The sequence below is a fragment of the Taudactylus pleione genome, unplaced genomic scaffold, assembly GCF_031769625.1.
Source record: "Taudactylus pleione unplaced genomic scaffold, aTauple2 ptg000192l, whole genome shotgun sequence".
In the NCBI taxonomy this organism is placed as follows: domain Eukaryota; kingdom Metazoa; phylum Chordata; class Amphibia; order Anura; family Myobatrachidae; genus Taudactylus; species Taudactylus pleione.
In genome coordinates this window covers 1474150-1498110 of record NW_028284594.1, presented here as the reverse complement: position 1 = coordinate 1498110, position 23961 = coordinate 1474150, and positions in this window count along the sequence as shown.

The following is a 23961-nucleotide window of genomic DNA, read 5'->3' as shown; positions in this document are numbered from 1 at the left end:
AATCAGTGCTTAAGATAACTGAATGAGGGAAAACTTTGGAGCAGAGCTTCGTGAAAGATAAAGAGGACCGCCTGCAATCCAGGAAAGGAACGCTTTATGGTACAGACCTGGGGGAAATCTGGTTCATCCTATAGGGGACATGACAAAAGGTGAAAGGTGCAAACCACTTGATCCCATATGTTAAAGGTGAAGGCAATTGTTTGGAAGTGTTTAAGTGTTGGGTTTCTATGTGAGGGTGGGATCTAAACACAGAAGGAGATAGATACAGATTGGACCGTGGGCCTGATTCAGAGCCGCTCGTAAGCAGCCGCTCGTTCGCTCTGAGCGATGTTTGCTCAACTGCGCATGCGTATGGGTTGTAATGCGCATGCGCAAACCAGTCATTGCGGTCGGAAATTGTGCGCTCGCAAAACAGTGAGAGGCTGCTAATTTGATTGACAGAGTGTACCGTTTGTGGGTGGTAACAGGGGAAGGTGCTTGAAAGTGGAGGAGTGGAGATCCGAATGCAGACGTGCCTAACGGTTAAAATGGCGTTTAATGGGAGTGCATAATTAGTAAAGGAGCGTCATCGACCACGTCACTTGGTTGTCTTTTAGCCTGAACTGCTCGCAGTGATAGTGGTAAGAAAAACCTACCACAATCACTGCAAGCAGTTCAGATGCCTTTCGATGTTCCCGATTAATCTAATAAATACCAGAGATGACGTGTGATGCGAACGGCAAAGGGGCGTCTTTACAAAATAGCGAGCGCATTTTTCGTTCGCTCGCTCAGACATAGAGGTGTCAACAAACCGCAAAGAGCGAGCGCTCAATTTAAATAGCCGGACCCTTTTTTGGAACGACCGTCCGCAAATAGTGTCCGGCTCTGAATCAGGCCCCAAGTCTGTTACAATCTGGCCTCATACTCTAGAAAGTGGGCTTGAATGAGTGAGATGTGCGGCAAAGAAACAGTTGAAGAGTTGTAGATTGGAAACTCTAAGGCCACCTTGTTTTGCTAATGTGCTAATTTATAAAGGATCTTTCCTGCTCAGAGGAAGAAAAAGATCTTTCATTGGAGGGATTTTAAGGTTTTGGACTGGACTTAAACAGGAAGTGCCTGGAAGACATAAAGATGTCTAGGTAAAGGTTTCATCTTAATAGCATTTTCTCATCCTGTCCAGGAGATGTAATGCGAGTTGCATCTGGTCATGTCCCCTACTTTGATCGAAAACAGCTCTGGATAATTTGCTGAATAAAGTTGTTCATAGCGTTCAGGTAAATAAATAGCCAAATATGTAAGGCAATGTGTTTGCCATTTGATATTATAATCTGACGTTAGGAGTTCCTTAAGAGGTTGCAGTATATTAATGTTTAAGATTTTGGTCTTGTCTGAGTTAAATGCAATATTGGGAAGCTCACCAGGGAGACAAATATCCATCAATAGGTTAGGGAGAGTGACTGACAAATTCCTAATAGTAAATAAGATGTATGTTAAAAATAGTTTACATTCTTATGAGCCAATCCATACATCTGAGATATCAGGGTTAGTTGTGATTTTTTAGGCCAAAGTTTAGACCATATCGAAGGAAACAAGGAGCAGGCTTGTCTTGCGGTCTTGAACATTGATATATATGAAGCACCCGCATATCATATGTAGTTATCATCCCATGAATAATGGAGAATACATGCTGTTATAAGCCTATTGTCCCCATGGCTCTAGCCACATCATCTGGGTTGTGATTATTATCCGGGTCACTGTTACCTTCAACAGCTTCTCTTGGTTTAAGTGTATCTCCATATCAATTCCATGTACAGTAGTGTAATTTTCTGAACCCGCTAACTGGAGTAAGTTCATGCTGGCCCCTGCACTGTACCTTTTCACCCGTATGAACAAAATATTTTCTGTATTAATTCTGTGTTGCTATAGCCTTTTTCTTGGTGCCACTGAACTTCAAATGCTGGTGTCTGTGCACACTGGTGATCTGGGCACTAGTGCGCCCTGGGCACATAAACTACTGGCAGACACTACAACGGTAGGTGACAGTGGTGTGCTATGGAGGTTAGACTACATGGCAGAACAACTTAATCAGGGAATGGTTTACTAACCAGGTAGAAACAGGAACAGGTCAACATAGGGTTAATAGCAGGAACAGGGTAACAGGATACTCTGGTTGCAGCTAGGAGCATTTGTAGGGTTGTTGGGTATTGTGGTGCCCCGGGTGTATGTACTCATTGTTCTGCAGTGTTGGCAGTGGAATAGTTAACATACTGTATGTAAGTGATGGTGGCACTGCGGATATTGGGTCTCACTGGGGCTCCCTTTGTGCAGGACACCCAGGGGCACTTTCTTTAGTTTGTATGGACGGAGTAAAAGGAGGCATGGTGTAGTCACACAGGTCGGAGATCCGGGAAAGCCACTCTGGATCCTGGTGCCCTAGTGATCTTTGATGCAGTGCAGAGCGTGCCTCTCTAATAAGGTGGTCTAAGAGAATGAACTGATATATATATATATATATATATATATATATAAAAAATAGATATTGTAACATGATTATGATGCTAAACTTTTCTTCTCTGGACCATGGCTAAACTCTTTGTGACTCCCCTCCTCTGCACGCACCCAGGGATGGCATAGAAGTTATGCATTAAAGGGGTTATCACTGTTTGATAAATAGACCCCCTATGAGAGGGAATCGGTATGGAATACCGCCGGCTGCATGGCCGGCGGTTTGATTCCCGGCAGCGCCTGGCCGACAACAGCAGAGTTCCCGGCAGCGGAAGCCCGACAGCGCTGGAAATCCCGATCGTAGATAGGTAAGTACTAACTAACCTAACCTAATCCCCTAACCCTCCTTTGGGGTGCCTAACCCTAACCTCCCCCCCAAGTGCCTAACCCTAATCCCCCTATAAGTGCCTAACCCTAACCCCCCCTTCCCCGCTGCCTAAACCTAAGTGACATTCGTGAAGCCGGCTGCCGATATTAAGGCAGCCGGCTTCCCGATTGTATACCCTATGGGAGATATGAGGAACATTATAGCTTTTTGTGATGTGTATTCTTATTTCATTTTTTTTTCTTTTAACCAAACTGTAAATTACAGAAATAATCTATCTTACCTGGGATCCAGTCAGAATGTTGACACCAGAATGTTGGCAGGTTCTCAATGTCAACAGTCAGAATATCGACATGGACATAAGGTTGACAAGTAAAATGTCGATGTGCGCAAATGTCAACATATTCAAAACTTTGACAATAAACGTGTTGACACCAGAATGTTGACGGTATATTTTTGTGGTATGTTTAGAGTAAGAGTTAGGTTTAGGGTCAGGCATAGTGCTTGGGCTAAAATATACAAAAAACTGTATGCTGACATTCGAGTGTTGACATGTTAAATGTCGCCATTATGAACATGTCGATATTTTAACAATGTAGACATTAGGGGTGTGCACCGGCCACTTTTCGTGTTTTGTGTTTTGGTTTTGGATCTGGATCTTTCTTCGTGTTTTGGATCTGGATTGGTTTTGCCAAAACCACCCTTCCGTGTTTTGGGTTCTGGGTTTTGTGTTTTGGATCTGTATTTTTTTTTAAAAAAGCATAAAAACAGCTAAAATCACAGAATTTGTTGGTTTCTCTGCTCCTATGCTATTATTAACCTCAATAACCTTAATTTCCACTCATTTCCAGTCTATTCTGAACACCTCACACCTCACAATAGTGTTTTTATGTCCAAAAGGTTGCACCGAGGTAGCTGGATGACTATGCTAAGCGACACGAGTGGGCGGCACAAACACGTGACCCATCTAGGAGTGACACTGCAGTGGCAGACAGGATGGCAGTTAGAAAAACTAGGCCCCAAACTGTACATAATGCAAAGAAAAAAAAGAAGTGCAAGATGGAATTGTCCTTGGGCCCTCCCACCCACCCTTATGTTGTATAAACAGGACATGCACACTTTAACAAATCAATCATTTCACCGCCAGGGTCTGCCACACAACTGTGGCTGAAATGATTGGTTCGTTTGGGCCCCCACAAAACAAGCTGGCAATTAATGTGTCCCTGCACAAACTGGCTCTACGGAGGCAAGATGTCATCCTCATCCTCCTCATCCACCGATTCCTCACCCTCTTCAGTGTGTACATCCTCATCCTCAGTATTAACTCGTCCCCACTTGAATCCACCACCACAGGTCCCTCTGTACCTTCTGGAGGCTGGTCTCCCTGGAAGAGCTGATAATTCATTTTGATGAACATCATCTTCTCCACATTCTGTGGAAGCAACCTCCTATGCCTTTCGCTGACAAGGTTCCCGGCTGCACTAAACACTCTTTCGGAGTACACACTGGAGGGGGGGCAACTCAGGTAAAATAGAGCCAGCTTGTACAGGGGCCTCCAAATTGCCTCTTTTTCCTGCCAGTACAGGTATGGACTGTCTGACATGCCTACTTGGATGCTGTCACCGATGTAATCCTCCACCATTCTGTCAATGGTGACAGTATCATATGCAGTGACAGTAGACATGTCAGAAATTGTTGCCAGGTCCTTCAGTCCGGACCAGATGTCCAAACTTGGTCCTGCCTGCCCTGCATCACCGCCAGCGGGTTGCTTAGGATACCTAAGTTTTTTCCTGGCAGTCCCAGTTGCGGGAGAAAATGAAGAAGGAGCCGTTGACGTGTCACGTTCCGCTTCAGCTGACAGTGTGTTCACCAGCAGGTCTTTGCACCTCTGCAGGCTTGTGTCGGCCGGAAAGAGAGACACCACATAGGCTTTAAACCTAGGATCAAGCACGGTGGCCAAAATGTAGTGGTCTGATTTCAACAGATTGACCACCCTGGAATCCTGGCAAAGCGAATGAAGGGCTTCATCCACAAGTCCCACATGCCGAGCGGAATCGCTCCGTCTTAGCTCCTCCTTCACTTTCTCCAGCTGCTTCTGCAAAAGCCTGATGAGGGGAATGACCTGACTCAAGCTGGCTGTGTCTGAACTGACTTCACGTGTGGCAAGTTCGAAGGGCTGGAGAACCTTGCACAACACGGAAATCATTCTCCACTGCACTTGAGTCAGGTGCATACCCCCTCCTTTGCCTATGTCATAGGTGGATGTATAGGCTTGTATGGCCTTTTGCTGCTCCTCCATCCTCTGAAGCATATAGAGGGTTGAGTTCCACCGCGTCACAACCTCTTGCTTCAGGTGATGGCGGGGCAGGTTCAAGAGTGTTTGCTGGCGCTCCAGTCTTCGGCACGCAGTCGCTGAATGGCGAAAGTGGCCAGAAATTTTTTGGGCCACCCAAAGCGTCTCCTGCACGCCCCTGTCGCTTTTCAGAAAATTCTGCACCACCAAGTTTATTGTGTGAGCAAAACATGGGACGTGCTGGAATTTGCCCAGATGTAATGCCCGCACAATATTGGTGGCGTTGTCAGATATCACAAATCCCCAGGAGAGTCTAAGTGGGGTAAGCCACTGGGCGATGATTTCCCTCAGTTTCTCTAAGAGGTTGTCGGCAGTGTGCCTGTTACTGAAACCGGTGATACACAGCGTAGCTTGCCTTGTAACGAGCTGGCGTTTCTGAGATGCTGCTACTGGTGACGCTGCTGCTGTTTCTGCGTAAGGTGATACATCTACCCAGTGGGCTGTCACAGTCATATAGTCCTTAGTCTGCCCTGTTCCACTTGTCCACATGTCCGTGGTTAAGTGGACATTGTGTACAACGGCATTTTTCAGGACACTGAGGACACTTTTTCTGACATTTCTGTACAGTCTCGGTATCGCCTGCCTAGTGAAGTGGAATCTAGACGGGATTTGGAACCGGGGACACACTACCTCCATCAATTGTCTAAATCCCACTGCACTAATGGCGGATACCGGACGCACGTCTAACACCAACATAGCAGTCAAGGCCTCAGTTATACGTTTTGCTTCAGGATGACTGCTGTCGTACTTCATCCTCCTCGCTAAGGACTGTTGGAGGGTCAATTGTTTAGTAAAAGTAGTGGTGTTCCTACTTCCTCTCTGGGATGATGAACGACTCCCAGCAGCAGCAACAGCAGCAGCGGCAGCAGTAGGCGTAGCAATGCAGGATCCTCCAGAATAATCCCGGATAGGAGAGTCTGTCATGCCAGTGACATGGCCTGCAGGACTACTTCCGATCCTGACTAAGGAGGAAATTGACGAGGAGGGAGTTGACGGTGTGGTTTGCAGGCGCTTGGATACAACAGGACAATGGGATTTAGGTGTCCCTGGACTGCTTACGGTCTTAGCCAAAGTTTCTGAACTTGACAGTAACTTTTTATGAACGCGCTGCAGGTGCCGTATAAGGGAGGATGTTCCTAGGTGGTTGACGTCCCTACCCCTACTTATTTCACCTTTACATATGGTACATATGGCAAGACAGTTGTTGTCCGGATTTGGATAGAAATATTGCCAGACCAAAGAGGTGGAATGTTTGGTCTTCTGCCCAGGCATGACCGTGATGGGCTTTTTCATCCCACGGACAACAACTGTCTCCCCCGGAGCCTGATTTAAACAAACCACATCACCATCAGAATCCTCCTCGCCAACTTCCTCCTCAGCGCCAGCTACACCAGTATCCTCATCCTGTTGTACTTCAACAGGGACATCTTCAATTTGCATATCAGCAAGTGGACTGTGGGTGCTCCTTTCAGCACTTGCAGGGGGCGTGCAAATGGTGGAAAGAGCCACCTCTTCCCGTCCAGTGCTGGGAAGGTCAGGCATCGCAACCACCACCACACTTGGACTCTCCTTGGGGAATTGTGATATCTTCTTAGAAAGCACAGTTCTTCGCTGTGCTTTTGCCAGCTTAACTCTTTTGATTTTTTTAGTGGGAGGAGGGCTTCCATCGTCATGTGAAGCTGAACCACTAGTCATGAACATACTAGGGATCGACCTTAGCCGTTCCTTGCCACTCCGTGTCGTAAATGGCATATTGGCAAGTTTACGTTTCTCTTCAGCTGATTTAAATGTCTTTTTCAAGGTCATTTTCCTGAACTTTGTCATTTGGGATTGTATGTGCCCTCTACTATGACATTGGGCATCGGCCTTGGCAGACGACGTTGATGGCATGTTATCGTCTATGTCATGACTAGTGGCAGCAGCTTCAGCACTAGGAGGAAGTGGTTCTTGATCTTTCTCTATTTTATTTTTATCGGAGAAAGTTTGGTCCTCCATTTATGTTATATCGATTTGATATATACGTGCGGCTAAACACAGAAAATAATTTTTTTTTTGGTTTGGACTGGAGTGTACTTTCGGGGGTTACAGCACCCTTAACGGTCAAGCCAGCCGGCCCTTTACTTATGACACAGGCGCACACTTGGCACTACTTTGTTGATGCACGTGCGGCTACTGCGCACACAATTCACAAACACAGAAAATAATTTTTTTTGGTTTGGACTGGAGTGTACTTTCGGGGGTTACAGCACCCTTTAACGGTCAAGCCAGCCGGCCCTTTACTTATGACACAGGCGCACGCTTGGCACTACTTTGTTGATGCACGTGCGGCTACTGCGCACACAATTCACAAACACAGAAAATAATTTTTTTTGGTTTGGACTGGAGTGTACTTTCGGGGGTTACAGCACCCTTTAACGGTCAAGCCAGCCGGCCCTTTACTTATGACACAGGCGCACGCTTGGCACTACTTTGTTGATGCACGTGCGGCTACTGCGCACACAATTCACAAACACAGAAATTTTTTTTTTTGGTTTGGACTGGAGTGTACTTTCGGGGGTTACAGCACCCTTAACGGTCAAGCCAGCCGGCCCTTTACTTATGACACAGGCGCACGCTTGGCACTACTTTGTTGATGCACGTGCGGCTACTGCGCACACAATTCACAAACACAGAAAATAATTTTTTTTTTGGTTTGGACTGGAGTGTACTTTCGGGGGTTACAGCACCCTTAACGGTCAAGCCAGCCGGCCCTTTACTTATGACACAGGCGCACGCTTGGCACTACTTTGTTGATGCACGTGCGGCTACTGCGCACACAATTCACAAACACAGAAAATATTTTTTTTTGGTTTGGATTGGAGTGTACTTTCGGGGGTTACAGCACCCTTTAACGGTCAAGCCAGCCGGCCCTTTACCTATGACACAGGCGCACGCTTGGCACTACTTTGTTGATGCACGTGCGGCTACTGCGCACACAATTCACAAACACAGAAAATAATTTTTTTTTGGTTTGGACTGGAGTGTACTTTCGGGGGCTACAGCATCCTTAACGGTCAAGCCAGCCGGCCCTTTACTTATGACACAGGCGCACGCTTGGCACTACTTTGTTGATGCACGTGCGGCTACTGCGCACACAATTCACAAACACAGAAAATAATTTTTTTTTGGTTTGGACTGGAGTGTACTTTCGGGGGTTACAGCACCCTTTAATGGTCAAGCCAGCTGGCCCTTTACTTATGACACAGGCGCACGCTTGGCACTACTTTGTTGATGCACGTGCGGCTACTGCGCACACAATTCACAAACACAGAAAATAATTTTTTTTTTGGTTTGGACTGGAGTGTACTTTCGGGGGTTACAGCACCCTTATCGGTCAAGCCAGCCGGCCCTTTACTTATGACACAGGCGCACGCTTGGCACTACTTTGTTGATGCACGTGCGGCTACTGCACACACAGTTCACAAACACAGAAAATAATTTTTTTTTTGGTTTGGACTGGAGTGTACTTTCGGGGGTTACAGCACCCTTTAACGGTCAAGCCAGCCGGCCCTTTACTTATGACACAGGCGCACGCTTGGCACTACTTTGTTGATGCACGTGCGGCTACTGCGCACACAATTCACAAACACAGAAAATAATTTTTTTTTTGGTTTGGACTGGAGTGTACTTTGGGGGTTACAGCACCCTTTACCGGTCAAGCCAGCCGGACCTTTACTTATGACACAGGCGCACGCTTGGCACTACTTTGTTGATGCACGTGCGGCTACTGCGCACACAATTCACAAACACAGAAAATAATTTTTTTTTGGTTTGGACTGGAGTGTACTTTCGTGGGTTACAGCACCCTTTAACGGTCAAGCCAGCCGGCCCTTTACTTATGACACAGGCGCACGCTTGGCACTACTTTGTTGATGCACGTGCGGCTACTGCGCACACAATTCACAAACACAGAAAATAATTTTTTTTTGGTTTGGACTGGAGTGTACTTTCGGGGGTTACAGCACCCTTTAACAGTCAAGCCAGCTGGCCCTTTACTTATGACACAGGCGTACGCTTGGCACTACTTTGTTGATGCACGTGCGGCTACTGCGCACACTATTCACAAACACAGAAAATATTTTTTTTTTTGGTTTGGACTGGAGTGTACTTTGGGGGTTACAGCACCCTTTAACGGTCAAGCCAGCCGGCCCTTTACTTATGACACAGGCGCACGCTTGGCACTACTTTGTTGATGCACGTGCGGCTACTGCGCACACAATTCACAAACACAGAAAATTATTTTTTTTTTGGTTTGGACTGGAGTGTACTTTCGGGGGTTACAGTACCCTTAACGGTCAAGCCAGCCGGCCCTTTACTTATGACACAGGCGCACGCTTGGCACTACTTTGTTGATGCACGTGCGGCTACTGCGCACACAATTCACAAACACAGAAAATAATTTTTTTTTGGTTTGGACTGGAGTGTACTTTCGGGGGTTACAGCACCCTTTAACGGTCAAGCCAGCTGGCCCTTTACTTATGACACAGGCGCACGCTTGGCACTACTTTGTTGATGCACGTGCGGCTACTGCGCACACTATTCACAAACACAGAAAATAATTTTTTTTTTGGTTTGGACTGGAGTGTACTTTGGGGGTTACAGCACCCTTTAACGGTCAAGCCAGCCGGCCCTTTACTTATGACACAGGCGCACGCTTGGCACTACTTTGTTGATGCACGTGCGGCTACTGCGCACACAATTCACAAACACAGGAAATAATTTTTTTTTTGGTTTGGACTGGAGTGTACTTTCGGGGGTTACAGTACCCTTAACGGTCAAGCCAGCCGGCCCTTTACTTATGACACAGGCGCACGCTTGGCACTACTTTGTTGATGCACGTGCGGCTACTGCGCACACAATTCACAAACACAGAAAATAATTTTTTTTTTGGTTTGGACTGGAGTGTACTTTCGGGGGTTACAGCACCCTTAACGGTCAAGCCAGCCGGCCCTTTACTTATGACACAGGCGCACGCTTGGCACTACTTTGTTGATGCACGTGCGGCTACTGCGCACACAATTCACAAACACAGAAAATAATTTTTTTTTGGTTTGGATTGGAGTGTACTTTCGGGGGTTACAGCACCCTTTAACGGTCAAGCCAGCCGGCCCTTTACCTATGACACAGGCGCACGCTTGGCACTACTTTGTTGATGCACGTGCGGCTACTGCGCACACAATTCACAAACACAGAAAATAATTTTTTTTTGGTTTGGACTGGAGTGTACTTTCAGGGGCTACAGCACCCTTAACGGTCAAGCCAGCCGGCCCTTTACTTATGACACAGGCGCACGCTTGGCACTACTTTGTTGATGCACGTGCGGCTACTGCGCACACAATTCACAAACACAGAAAATAATTTTTTTTTGGTTTGGACTGGAGTGTACTTTCGGGGGTTACAGCACCCTTTAATGGTCAAGCCAGCTGGCCCTTTACTTATGACACAGGCGCACGCTTGGCACTACTTTGTTGATGCACGTGCGGCTACTGCGCACACAATTCACAAACACAGAAAATAATTTTTTTTTTGGTTTGGACTGGAGTGTACTTTCGGGGGTTACAGCACCCTTATCGGTCAAGCCAGCCGGCCCTTTACTTATGACACAGGCGCACGCTTGGCACTACTTTGTTGATGCACGTGCGGCTACTGCACACACAGTTCACAAACACAGAAAATAATTTTTTTTTTGGTTTGGACTGGAGTGTACTTTCGGGGGTTACAGCACCCTTTAACGGTCAAGCCAGCCGGCCCTTTACTTATGACACAGGCGCACGCTTGGCACTACTTTGTTGATGCACGTGCGGCTACTGCGCACACAATTCACAAACACAGAAAATAATTTTTTTTTTGGTTTGGACTGGAGTGTACTTTGGGGGTTACAGCACCCTTTACCGGTCAAGCCAGCCGGACCTTTACTTATGACACAGGCGCACGCTTGGCACTACTTTGTTGATGCACGTGCGGCTACTGCGCACACAATTCACAAACACAGAAAATAATTTTTTTTTGGTTTGGACTGGAGTGTACTTTCGTGGGTTACAGCACCCTTTAACGGTCAAGCCAGCCGGCCCTTTACTTATGACACAGGCGCACGCTTGGCACTACTTTGTTGATGCACGTGCGGCTACTGCGCACACAATTCACAAACACAGAAAATAATTTTTTTTTGGTTTGGACTGGAGTGTACTTTCGGGGGTTACAGCACCCTTTAACAGTCAAGCCAGCTGGCCCTTTACTTATGACACAGGCGTACGCTTGGCACTACTTTGTTGATGCACGTGCGGCTACTGCGCACACTATTCACAAACACAGAAAATAATTTTTTTTTTGGTTTGGACTGGAGTGTACTTTGGGGGTTACAGCACCCTTTAACGGTCAAGCCAGCCGGCCCTTTACTTATGACACAGGCGCACGCTTGGCACTACTTTGTTGATGCACGTGCGGCTACTGCGCACACAATTCACAAACACAGAAAATTATTTTTTTTTTGGTTTGGACTGGAGTGTACTTTCGGGGGTTACAGTACCCTTAACGGTCAAGCCAGCCGGCCCTTTACTTATGACACAGGCGCACGCTTGGCACTACTTTGTTGATGCACGTGCGGCTACTGCGCACACAATTCACAAACACAGAAAATAATTTTTTTTTGGTTTGGACTGGAGTGTACTTTCGGGGGTTACAGCACCCTTTAACGGTCAAGCCAGCTGGCCCTTTACTTATGACACAGGCGCACGCTTGGCACTACTTTGTTGATGCACGTGCGGCTACTGCGCACACTATTCACAAACACAGAAAATAATTTTTTTTTTGGTTTGGACTGGAGTGTACTTTGGGGGTTACAGCACCCTTTAACGGTCAAGCCAGCCGGCCCTTTACTTATGACACAGGCGCACGCTTGGCACTACTTTGTTGATGCACGTGCGGCTACTGCGCACACAATTCACAAACACAGGAAATAATTTTTTTTTTGGTTTGGACTGGAGTGTACTTTCGGGGGTTACAGTACCCTTAACGGTCAAGCCAGCCGGCCCTTTACTTATGACACAGGCGCACGCTTGGCACTACTTTGTTGATGCACGTGCGGCTACTGCGCACACAATTCACAAACACAGAAAATAATTTTTTTTTTGGTTTGGACTGGAGTGTACTTTCGGGGGTTACAGCACCCTTAACGGTCAAGCCAGCCGGCCCTTTACTTATGACACAGGCGCACGCTTGGCACTACTTTGTTGATGCACGTGCGGCTACTGCGCACACAATTCACAAACACAGAAAATAATTTTTTTTTGGTTTGGATTGGAGTGTACTTTCGGGGGTTACAGCACCCTTTAACGGTCAAGCCAGCCGGCCCTTTACTTATGACACAGGCGCACGCTTGGCACTACTTTGTTGATGCACGTGCGGCTACTGCGCACACAATTCACAAACACAGAAAATATATTATTTTTTTAGCACTTGGGGGGAGCACCCCTGATGGACAGAGCACCCCCTGGACAACACTACAGCACCCCTTTAGGACTGGGACACTGCACAGGACTTTGGAGTGGACACAGCCCCTATGGAGAACTGACTGCACAACACAGTCCAGCCAGCCCCTATGGACTTTGAAGTAGTGGACACAGCCCCTATTAACAACAGCAGCACAGCACAACACAGCCAGCCCCTATGGACTTTGAAGTAGTGGACAACAGCAGCACTACACTACACTACACTACACAGCCCTAACTCCCACCCTCCCTCTTCACTGTCCACAGTCGAGTGAGAAAATGGCGCCGACGCGGGTACCTTATATAGGATCCAAAACCCGCGAGACTCGGAAGGCGGGATGATGACGTTTTGCCTCAATTTCAGATCCGAGTCAGGCGGGAAAAGTCGAGCCTGACTCGGATCTGCCTCGGATCGGGGGGGCTCGGGGGGGTTCGGATTTCAGAAATCCGAACCCGCTCACCCCTAGTAGACATTTGTGAATGTCGAAGTATTGCTTGTCCATCTAATGGCCATGTTGAAAGACTAACTGCCCACATTCAGAACCCTGTTGACTTTCTGGTGTCAACATTTTAAATGTCGACTTTTCATACCACACCCGTTTTGCCTTTGTAAATATGAAAAATGAAATCCATGGGTTTATCTTCCTTTTGTACATTGTGTAGAATAGCATCTTCCACTGAGAGCTACAACTTTTATTTAGAGTTTAGGGAAGTCTAGGACTGTATGTATGCATCCACCCATATGGTTACTTAATGTAATTAAATTAGTTTAAACATTTTCAGTTATTAGAACTCAGAGTTCTTAGTTCCACATAATTGTAACATGTAACGGTGATCATTTCAATTATGGAGACACAAATCATCTTGTCAAATGCAAGGTAGTGCAGCATCTATGAGGAGTCCTTTAATGATCTTTTAATGTTACTTGAATTTGATTGCAGTAACGTGAATTAAACCAGCACAACACGAAGGCTTAATAGGTCCATCTGCATTTTAATATTGATGCAACAAAATCCTCTCTCAGAAACAGGGTATGTCAACAAAGTGTCTATTCTGTGCTTGATCTCTGGATGCATTCCATTGTTACGGTAGCTCGGATGTAATGGTTAAACTATATACACAGTGAAACTTTAAACAATTTATTTACATTTATTACATAGTAACGTCATACATAAAGTACCAGGTGTTGACGTTTTGGTCCTCAACGAGACCTTTGATAAGACCAGAAAGGATCCTGTAAAGAAAGGTTGAAGACCGAAACATCGACACTTGGCTCTTTATATATTGCATTACTATGTAATAAATACATTATTCTGCTTGATACTGAGAAGACTGGCGAGTGCTCTCTAAATTACTCACTGTTCCTATATATACATATATGAAAAACAGCAGCCAGCACACTCTGTAGCAGACCTTCATGATTTGCCTGGGGTGACAATCCATTAATCCTCCCCACACCACACTAAACCTCCACCTTACCCACCACCTGCTGTCACCCTTCCTCATTCAGAAGCCAGCCACATAACCCCACACTCCTTATCCTCCTTCTCTAGATCAATATCACCTCCACACTACATCAACCCTAATAATCTCATTCTCTTCTCGCCTCTTAACTTTGTCCCTCCCTCCTGTTCCCTCTGGAAAGCCAGTTTTGTCTATAATAAACTGGTCTCCGTTCATGAGCACTTCATCTGCAATGCCTTGATTCTCCTTGCCATCACCAAACCCTGGCTATACCCCTCTGACACCACTGCTCCTGCAAAATTCCTCCATCACGTGGCTTCCTGGCTCTTAATCTTCAAATGGGCCTTCAAGACCCATTTCTTCCTCAATGCTCTCCAGCGCTCATCCTAACCCACTACTCTATGCTCCTTCCTCACTATCTAGCCCATGTGTGTCACCCCTGTTTGTCTGACCGTCCCCTCAGAATGTAAGCTCTCACGAGCAGGGCCCTCTTTCCTCACGTGCTTCATCTTGCCTTACTTTTACTTTCATTTACAATGGCACCTAAAACTGATTACTGACACCCTGCTGCTTATTTAGGTGTTAGGCAGCATTGTTTATAAATCATGTACTTGTCCTGCATTGTCTGTACTGTTAATAATTGTTGTCTTGTGTGCTCATTTGTTTCTGTACTTTGTAAGGCGCTGCGGAATCCTTGTGGCGCCATATAAATAAAGGATAATAATAATAATAATAATAATTAATACATGAAATCCATATGCACAAATTTGCAATTCAGCAGGATTCACTCACCAGGGCTTCATGTGTTTGTCTTGTCCTCTACATGGGTGGAGTCTTGAGAAAGTTTGTTGGTCGAAACGTCGACTATGACACCATTGATGTGAACCAATAAAGTAACGTTGTTTCTTGTTACACAGAGAAGCCCTGGTGAGTGAATCCTGCTGAATTGCAAATTTGTATATATATGCATAGGTGTGGCACTCAGATCTAAAGTAAAAAACACTCTGCCGCAGAAGACTAACGCTCAACGTTTCAGTGTTTATTGACACTGTCTTCAGGATCAAAACAGAAGTAAAACACATTTTACCTTATATTTTCAGCGTCCACTATGTGCAAGGAGCGTTCTGGAAGCAGAATACAATATTGTCCTGTAAGCAAAACATGCTTAGAGGGCTAAGGTGGCTACATGTAACTACCTATATATTTAAATGCCAATAGGCTCTAAAAAAAATATTGAAATATACACTGAAAGAATGATAAAATATGCTACATTGTATAACCTTATTACAAACTAATTAGGATATCTATTGCGACTACTACAATATAAGAGAATTAAAAAAAAACACAAAAGACCTAAACTATAATTCAGGCCATGGGGAGTAATTCTTTCCAGCGCGTCTCACATTGGAGTAATAATTGTGCACAATTTCCCCCATGCCATAAGGTGGGATATGGTCAATCATCCTACATGTAAGACTAGATAAATTATGACTAGCTGCAACAAAATGGCAGACAAGTGGCTGCTCACTAGTGCCGGTTTTCAATGCAACACTTGTGGCCAATTGGTGCAGGGCCATATGTTCTTTAATTTACCTTCGGCTTTGCAGATGCACGACAAACCACATGGCCAGAGAAATTGATATACCACGTAGTTACTGTTACACGTAAGATAATGATTAATATGATACGTTCTGCCTGAATGTGGATGGCAGAATGTGTTACCAGTAATAAGGTAATGACAAGTAATTCATGTACATTTAAAGCAGCCAGTTATCTTAATTAGAAAATGTTATGTAGTAGTATTATCCCGGCCAAAGATATCAGATTTAGGGGTCTATTTACTAAGCAGTGTTAGGAGAAGTGAAGAATGAAAAGTGATAAGGTGCCAGCCAATCAGCTCCCAACTGTCATTTTTCAAACACAGCCTGTAAGATGACAGTTGGGAGCTGATTGGCTGGCACCTTATCACTTTTCATTCTTCACTTTTCACTTCTCCTAATACTGCTTAGTAAATAGACCCCTTACTGAGTACATCTCGTAAATTATGTCCTCTGGTGTAGCAAGGCATAAGTCTGGTGCTGGACAAATTAACAGATGCCAGCCTGCCCCTACTTAGGTTTGCCCCTAACTTTTAATAAGGCCCAATATGCTATAGTCAAATACACCTTATAGTCAAATACATCTTATAGGTCAGCCAGTTTGCAGTGGTAAAAAGCACTTCACTTTCTCCAGTATGTAAGGAAGATGACTTTACACAATCCATTTAGCTACTTTAAATAGCAAACTTTTGCACTATCTCTATTCACACATTGGACTGTGCCAGTTATACCTACTAATTGCTAGCAAAGTGCAAAAGTACAGAGAGCAAATGAGCGTCAACCACACACTTACAGACATTTTTTTTTACATTTTGCCTCTAAGAGATCCCAGCAGGTGACATTAAACTGGGAAAGGTGGAGGCGTGCTACTAAAAATTGTCCAATCACAATGCCCGGTTGATCAATACAGCAATTAGGTAATTAAGCACCCATACAGCCCACATCACTGGGAAGGTGGGTGGGATCTGTGAGGCTGGTCTACGCTCCCAGAATATTGGACACTCCTGGCAGAGTAGGCAAGTAGGGGTAACCCATAACAAACCACAAAATAAAGCTCAAATAGTGAAAAGTAAAACGTTTAAATATTTAATAGCTATTTAGTTAGCATATAAAATACATTCAATACATGAAATCATGACAATAAAAGAACACCATCCAATCCACCAATCATATGTCTAATCCATGAGTGCTCGGAGGCATAATTCTAATCCAATGATAGTAGAGTTTATGTGCTGTTAATATTAGTCCAGACCAAATAATTACCCAGTCCAGCATCCAAATGTAAATTGGGTTCCTAATTAGCAATGCTGGCAGGCCTTTGCATAGATCCGGTCCCCTGCTCATAGGTATGGCGATATGCTGGTATGGCTGGATAAGCACGCTGATATACCTTTCACAACTAAAGGAGTGCCATCCATACGGTATATCAGCGTGCTTATACAGCCATGCCAGCATATCGCCATACCTATGAGCAGGGGACCCCAATTTACAATTGGACGCTGGACTTGGTAATAATTTGGTCTGAACTATACTATCATTGGATTACAATTATGCCTCCGAGCACTCATGGATTAGACATATGATTGGTGGATTGGATGATGTTCTTTTATTGTCATGATTTCATGTATTGAATGTATTTTATATGCTAACTAAATAGCTATTAAATATTTAAACTTTTTACTTTTCACTATTTGAGTGCTGTTACTTTGCTGTTTTATATTTTTTTCTTCTGAGGACTGACTATCCTTATATACAGCTGCTCTTTATTATTGTATGAATAGTACACTCTTTAGTAGCACTCCATCAGTATTTTTAATGTGGGTTTTTTGTGTGTGTAACCCATACTAATCAGGTAACCCATACCAATCAGGTAACTCATACCAATCAGGTAACCCATACTAATCAGGTAACCCATACCAATCAGGTAACTCATACCAATCAGGTGACCCATACCAATCAGGTAACCCATACCAATCAGGTAACCAATACCAGTCAGGAAACACATACCAATCAGGTCACCCATACCAATCAGGTAACCAATACCACTCAGGTGACCCATACCAATCAGGCGACCCATACCAATCAGGTAACCCATACCAATCAGGTAACCCATACCAATCAATTAACATTCATTCATCTAAGATGAATCAGACAACGAAGTCTAGTGTCTGATTACTTTATAATGATTGCGGCATAATTACTTAAATTTACTTCCGTATACAGGTAATAATTGTATGTTTTTAGACACAGTACATATTTAATAAAGTCACAAAATATAATGATTTTTCATTCAATTCATTTTAAATTGTATGTTTTCTTGGCTCTGCTGTTTTGTTTTCTGACATCTACACTTAAATAATTCAGCAGTCGTTTGAAGATTGTCCCCTTTGGAATTACTCTCTCTGTGCTCATTGTCATCTTGCAAGATCTGACAGCCTACAGTATATGGTAATTGTGTTTAGCTGTGATTATCTTAAGGAAAATATTTAGAACTATTTGCTGAAGGTTTCACTGCATCTGATTACATATACTCTACAATGATATACTTAATTATGCATTTTCTCAGTCTTCTGAAGCCTATGTAGTTATTTATTTGCATTTAAGTTATGATGTTATTGGGATTCTGTATATATTGTTATTATGTGTCAGCTCTTTACGTACAATAGTTAATACTATGAAATATTTTACATTGGGCATTTTGAGGACAACTAAATAAAAAAAAAACTAATATTTTGTTACTATGATCCATGAAGGTAAAGTAAATTTATAGCGGCCTATTCATCATTACTTATGACCCTGTTACACATGCAGAAAAACACTAGTTTCCTCATGGTTTAAGTAACAGGCACTTTCATTATTAGGGGCCCAATGTGACAACTCTATATATTCAGCAGGCTCAACAAACTGAGAGTTTTCAGAGTTTGACTGTGAGAACATCAGCCATCTACAGAAGGGCACTGGTTCCCGGGGACCTGCACCTCCCATGCTTACGGGTGTGCAGGTACACACCCCTTAGGTGTTGTACGGCTAAGTACAGACTGCTAGTAAATTCTTCAATGACCTTGGCAGGACAGTGATTGCTTAACGGGAGGAAGGAGGACCCCAGGGCGATCGCCCTAGGGTCCCCACGCTATCCAACACTTTCTGAGAAGAGGTGACCATACATCATTTTGGGGAGGCTTTATGGACATATTGATGAGATTGCCACTAAAGTTTACATAAAAAAAAGTAAAGTCTGATGCTTTTTTTCCTCCTATCATCACAACTGCTAAAGACACAATACAAATTAGCTATCAGACACTGTCTGTTGTGGTGATAACATGGAACTAAATGCTCAAATGGCATATGGGTTAGGCTTATTGTATAACTGCACAATCAACAATCTGTACGGATCATTTTGGTAACTAGGAAACTATATTCCAATCACTTACTGTTATGTGCAGTGAAGACAATCCACACTCAATTATTTATTTTTTTCAATTTTGCAAAATAATAGCACAGTTAACATTATGAATATGTTTTATTAAGCATACATACTTTTATTTCTTGAGTATACTGGGCCATTTAAAAACATTACTGAGTCTAAGGCTAAAATTATAGTATCTGACAGCATGCCGATATAGTACACCAGAGGGGTAGCCTGAGACCATATCCCTGAAGTATGTTGAGTATCTTACAGTATGTGAGGCAGTAAAAAACAGATCTTACAAAACACTTCTTATATTAATACAATTTGAGAAAGTACAATCAGTCTGTGAGAGTTATCAAAGCTTAGAGGGAGATAAAGTGTAGAGAGATAAAGTACCAACTAATCAGCTCCTAAGTGTCATTTTACAGGCTGTGTTTGAAAAATGACTAACTGTTTGGTTGGGACTTTATCTCTCTACAAGATTTGATAAATCTCCTGTATAGTTACTTATGCTGAGCATACACTGTCAGATAAAATGCCTGCCTGACCAACAGACATTTTATCTGGCAGTCTGACACCTAGCAGATATCACGGGCATACACTGTGAGATATCTCATAGTGTATTTGCCCCTGATATCGGCGCTGCTTGTTTCCCTCTTCCTTCCCCGGCATGCCAGACTGATTTATATTTTTAGATTGGTCACCCGCATACACTGTGCAATTATCTGGTCGATCCGCCGATATCAAACACAAGCTGCTTCCTTAACAAAGAGGAAAGGAAAGCAAGAACACCTTCTATAACAGTCTCAATGAAAACACACCTGAGCTGCCTTATTTCTATCTAACTTTATAAGCAGCTGAACACTGATGATATCTGCATGTATAATAATCACAGTTGAAAACAGTGGTTGCAATATCAAAATGACACATGTCTAAAACCCCCAATCAGCAACTCATTAAACCAGTTCCATCTTGGATCTAGTGTCCCTCATATTTTGGTCTTGGGTTTGGCTTTGTTAAAGCATCTGCCAACTATGTAAGCAGAATCACATCTTGCTCTACTAGATCATGAAGGTAATGATGCTTTATATCAACATGTTTGGTTCTAGCATCTATCTTTTCACTGTTTGCAAGCTTTATACTAGGGATGTGCAGGCTCGATTAGTTCAGATTTTTCTCACCAAAAATCGGGTCTCAGAAAGAGGCTAAACGTCATCTTTCATGGAGTTTTGTCCAGGAATGATGATGTTTGTCCAAGAAAGATGACGTTTTGCCTCTTTCTGAGACCCGATTTTTGGCGGGAAAAATCTGAATTTGACAGGAAAATCCGAACTAATCAGAGCCAGCACATCCCTACTTTATACATCCTTGATTGTCCTCAAACAATACTGTCAGCTAAACTACTCAAAATGCTGTAGTAGCTGACGTAACCAAACAACTTATTGACTTGCATAGGCTGCTGAAATGTATTTGGTTTCTGTTAATTTTAAAGCAACTGAAATTTGCTTTTTAAGGACCATGAGATTGGACTTTTCCCAAGTTTGAACAAGTAGCCACTTGTTTACTTGTGATCCCTGTAATCACCTGCCCAATCTGCATCTACATATCTTTGTAATTCAAGTCTAGCTTCTGCTGACAATATCAGATTCAAGACCTGTGTGTGGTTAAGGTTCTGACTCTACAAAGTCAAGACATAGCTACTGAAATATCAGGCCAAGCAGTAGTTGCCTCATATAAAAGTGCCTCCACTGCTTGTCTGTACTGTTTCTCCTAACTTTAGGTTTGATGCGTCCATTGATGTTGTCACCTGGTGTTGTTTCTGACATTCCAAACTGTTTGAGAATTGTACCAATTTTAGCAGACTGATACTTCCAGCTTCTTCTCGCTGCATGTGGATCCTAGGTAGTATGTCAACTCTTCCAGGTCTTTAGTATCAAAGTGTGAATCTAGAACTTCACTTAGTTTTGGGATCTCTCCTTCTTCTTTGTGGGCAAAAATTAAATCACCCACACATAAGAGCAGATATATCCATTTCCCTTTTTCAAACTTTTAGTAAATGCATGGATCAGCTTTGCTTGAACTCTTTTTCTAATAAAACTTTGTTCATTTTACAATTCCATGCTCTTGCAGATTGCTTAAGACAATAGAGCTATTTTTGTAATCTGCAAATAAGATGTTCTTGGCCCTTTTTGACATAACCTTCATGCGGTGTCATGTATAATTCTTCTTCTATATCACCATTAAGAAAAGCAGTTTTGATGTTATAATGTCTCACTTCCTTATTTCTTAAGGCAGCTATGGTATTCAAGGTTCTGAAACTGGTGCAAAAATTGCATCATAATCTTTACTATATTTTTGAGAATAGCCCATTTTCACAATTCTTGCTTTCAATTTGTAAACTTTAACTTCAGAGTTAGATTTGATACTAAAAACCCATTTACATTCAATTGCATGTTTTCTTGGAGGTAACTCTATAATGGGGGGTATCCACTTAGTGATTTAGCCAAGTGATTGCACGATAACGACATCGTTATCGTGCAATCGCTTGCAAATCGCGCATGCATCGTGCATGCATCGGGCATGTTTTGGTCAGAAGCGACCAGCGATGCGCGTGCCCGCTGGTTGCTTCTGACATCTGACATCGCCCGTACATGCAGGTCAACCTTATGATCTCGTCAGGTTCAGCATGTGCGGGGATGAGGGATGTTCCGGGACTGAACGAGTGAACGGTCAATCTAGGCACATCACTAGTTATTGCAATGTCGTAATCGTGCTGTCGTTTGTATATCGTCAAGTGGATACCCACCATAAGATCATGTGGCTGGAGCTGTTTGAGAGATGTCTCTTAATCAGCATGTCCTTTTCATGGGTAGGCAGTTTTTGCATCTCTTTCCAGGATTCTGGGTCAGATAGCGATGCTGTCTGTAAGATAACTGCTTTGGTAGTATGGTCTTGTTTCACCTAGTAGATCTCCTGACCGGCAAAGGTGATATTATCTCTTTAACAATAAATGGATCATCCATTGTACTGTAAGTTCAATTTAATTTTCCTCTTCTTCTGCAGGTGGTTTTTGAACCTCTTCCTCCAGCTGTTCTGATTGTGTAGTTTCATGAAATGATTGCTACACAGTTTTCATCAATAACAATACTCCTGCTTATTGTAACCTGGTTGATCTTTATGCAGAATTCTGTAACCCTTTTGTGATTAACTGTACAAGCAGTCCTTCCTATGAATGAGCATCACTCTTTTGGTACATACACAAATGCTTTTCTTCATGATATTTTTATATGTTTTACAGTAGGTCATGGTTTTTTCCATTCCACCGTTCATATGGACAGAAAAACAAAGAAAAATAGACTCTGCGCTTGTTGCCCAATAATCCGAAATGGCAGAATAGTTAAAACTAGAGTCGATCTTATATGGGTAAATGTATAGTTTTATTCATAAAATATATTTAGACATCTAATTGCATATATTTAACCAAATGGCTAATCATTACTTATATACAAATAACATATCTCGAATATAAAACCTATATCATGCATGTATAACTAAAATAGCATATTGAGCACCACACAGATCGACATACGTATATTGCAAGCCCACTTTTTGATTGGCTTGTATAGTCTGGATTCACCAATACGTAAATTCCTCTTTGAGGTTAATTGAATACAACTGTTTGCATATATCTCAATAGCACTGAGAAATCGATTGTATAAGCAGGTATTCCTTTCTCCAATCAATGGGTGATATATCCTCATATCAATACAGGGCTGCCGGACTAAATTCTGATTCTGTATGTATCACTGACAATGCCGCACAGTAGTGTCAAGTTCTCCTTATAGGACACAATGTCAGTAATGCTGAAATTACAGGTGGCGTTAAAGGTTTTCTTGGGAGACCACAAGTGCAAATGTTCTGTGAGCTGCTTAGGACAGAGGCGGTGTCACAATCCGGTGAAAGTGATCCTCTGTGGAGGATGGTGAGCCGGGGGGTCCAGGTGACTATCGGAGTGACTGTGACTAGGTCTCCTATTTGCGGCCGAACCCAGGTTTGGCTAGACCTGCCCAGAGGCGCGGAGTCTAACTCACTTGGTGGTTTTCTCCAGTGACCCCTCCAATTGGGATTTGGTTTTCTGCTGCACCAAGTGAGCAGGTCGCGGCCCTCTGGACAGGTACCTGGGAATGGCAGAAGACCGGAACTATATTACGTTAAGTTATTGCTAGAACACTGGAGATAGACTGGAACACAGTTACAAATCCTGATCACCGGCTTGCATGAGATTACTGAGAAAGTACTAAGAATCACTAAGAAATCCAGGAGCTGACTAGCTGACTGGACACAGGCAGGTACTGGAGTTTGCTAAATATGCAGGAAAACACAACATATACTAGGGATTGCACATACAAGAGTAGAGTGGACTCAAGGAATATATTGGGAATGCTAGAAATGTGGTACTGGACAAAGGCCAAATACTGGGAGAGCTAGAAATGCTGGTACTGGGCAAAGGCAAAATACTGGGAGAGCTAGAAATGCTGGTACTGGGCAAAGGCAAAATACTGGGAATAATTATATATGCAGGTGCAGATTGCATAGACAAGACATATAGAGAAGATAGGCATACACTGGGAGAGTGCTAACTGCAAGTGCAGATTTGCACTGACAAGACACAGAGCAGATTGACACAGACATGTGCTGGGGGGTCCAGCTGTGAGCTAATTAATACCAGTAGGTAATCTGACACTTCAGTGATACAGGGTAATAGCCACAGGAAAGCTGCAATAGAATTAGCAGCACATATA